Raw genomic sequence first — 2,500 nt, 5'->3', positions numbered from 1 at the left:
AAAATCGATGTCGAATATGTGGGAGGAAGAAAAGCTAAACGAAATGATATTGGGCAGGGAAGTCGTCGGAGCTGCGTGAACAAAGGTGCCCACAAAATCCCTTCATCTTGCCTGTGTGGAGATTAGCTTTTCAAAAAAGGCAGGGTAAAGGAAAAATTGTGAGTAAAATATTCAGTGGAGCTATCCAAAAGTATTAATAACACATCAAAGGGCGATAAAAATGATAAACATAGTGTTACAGGATTAGTGAACCAAAGTACGAAAATTAAAATGTTACGTACGACAGTTTAAAAAGGATAATGGGAAGGTTTTACCACAGGGATTTGGTGCGGCGTTTTTCACCTATGGAAATATGGAGGCTGGCTGTGATTAGCGCTAATGATATAATAATCCCTGAAAGGATCTTTGGAAAAGTGTATTAAAGTGAAGGTATTAAATTCGGTTTCAATTTGGGTCTCAATTTTGGCTATGATGGAGACGGCACAGGAATGTGTTGTTGAGGAACATGTGTGCATAATGCGGTAGAATTGAATTTCATTGGTCTGGCCTCATGATTATGAAACTCTGTTTGCTTACACTATTCATTACTGATGAATGATATATTTAATTCGAATATCTATAGCTGAATCAGACACTGGTATCTTTGATGCAACTTGATTCATGAGTTGGTGTATAGTGAATCAATTCATTCATTCTATCCTAGTTTAGGTCAATTATGGAGAAATATCCCTGTGTATCTGGCAGTAAATGCCGCCTACGTGTTGGAAAAGGTATTGAACAAGGGGTACTTACTTGGTTTAAGGTATAGATAGAGCCTAAGGATAAGGGTTATTAAAGGTTAAGATGTAGACAAACCCAAAGGGTATTGGACAATAAGTATTTAAGATATAGACAGAGCCTAAGAGTATTGGACAAGGGCTATTTAAGAGCTATTTAAGGTTAAAATGTAGACAGACCCTAAGGGTATTGGACAATGGGTATTTAAGATATAGACAGAGCCTAAGAGTATTGGACAAGGGCTATTTAAGAGCTATTTAAGGTTAAGATGTAGACAGACACTAAGGGTATTGAATAAGGGATATTTAAGGTTAAGGTGTCGACAGACTCCAAGTATATTGGACAAGGGGCATTTAAGATTAAGATGTAGACAGATCTAAAGGTATTATACAAGGGGTATCTAAGGTGTAGACAGGCCCCAAGAGTATTTGACAAGGGGTATTTGAGTTTAAGTTGTAGACAGAACCTAAGGGTATTTGGCAAGGGCTATTCAAAGTGTAGACAAACCCCAAGGGTGTTGGACAAGGGATATTTATCATCAAGGTGTAGACAGAACTTAAGGTTATTGGACACGGGGTATTTAAGGTTAGGATGTAGACACACCCTATGGGTATTGGACAAGGGGTATTTGAGGTTGTTCAGGTCTCTTGTTGAGCCTATATGACAGGAACAACTCTCAGGGTTGTAGAAGGGTAAGTGCGGCTATTCGAGTGCTCACTGGCCGAGCGAATTAGAGCGTCGCTACTTGCGGCGGAGGTCGAGGTGACGGCAGTTCGAACCCTTCGCCAGGGAGTTGGACCAAGGGTATGGATATTTCAACTCCACGCTATAAAGACCTTTGTAAGGGGCACTGTCCTCGACTCCTGATAGAGGGAGTTCGCGACTAGGTGAAGGGGAGTTCCCGATGGTTTTCTAACGCGGATGTAAGTTGATCAGTCTCATTTACTATAAAAGTTGTCTGTTCTACTATAATTTCTTGGTTAATTCGGTTTAACGTCTCGAATTCTCCCTATCAGGAGGCTAGGACGGTGTCCCTTACTAAGAACTTTGTAGCGTAGAATTTAATGAACGATGCCCTTGGTCCAACCCGCTGGTGGCAGGTTTCCAACCGATATCACCTCGACCTCCGCCGCATGCAGCGACGCTCTAACCTGCTTGGCCAGCGAGCATCCTGAACATTCTTGATTAAGATCGGCCGATTACCGATTAATCGGCTTTGCCTTATCGTCCGATTACCGATCATTCATGATGTAAATATGTATTTTGATATGAACATGCGTGTTGTAATAAATTGCATGTCATATATTTTGACATTTCATACTCAACCATAATGATGGATGTTCTGATTAGGAGCATACGATGACAAAATCTCAGGCAGAATTTGCCAAAGTTTCTATTGATTTTTTATTTATTTATTTATTTATTCATTTATCTATTGAGTAGGATAAGGCATCAACCATCCTTATTAATGAAAAAATAATACATTTATATATACATGTATTTAAAGTATCTATATTTTTTAATCATTATTATTACTACTGTATTTCTTAAATTGATTACATACATATTCTCTCAGTTTGGGGGTGTTTTTTCGATTGTGACATCCTTTTTAATCCTAGGGAGATGCGCACCCCCGGGGGGGGGGGGGTTGAAGGTAAATTTCACGTAATTTCTAGTTACATAGATCAGCAGTGGGAACGGTTGAATTACGCTTGTGTTCTTA

Source organism: Oratosquilla oratoria, chromosome 8, assembly GCF_046742065.1.
Source record: "Oratosquilla oratoria isolate Oo_2021 chromosome 8, ASM4674206v1, whole genome shotgun sequence".
NCBI lineage: Eukaryota > Metazoa > Arthropoda > Malacostraca > Stomatopoda > Squillidae > Oratosquilla > Oratosquilla oratoria.
The sequence above is the reverse complement of the archived record's forward strand: the minus strand, read 5'-3'. Positions refer to the sequence as shown.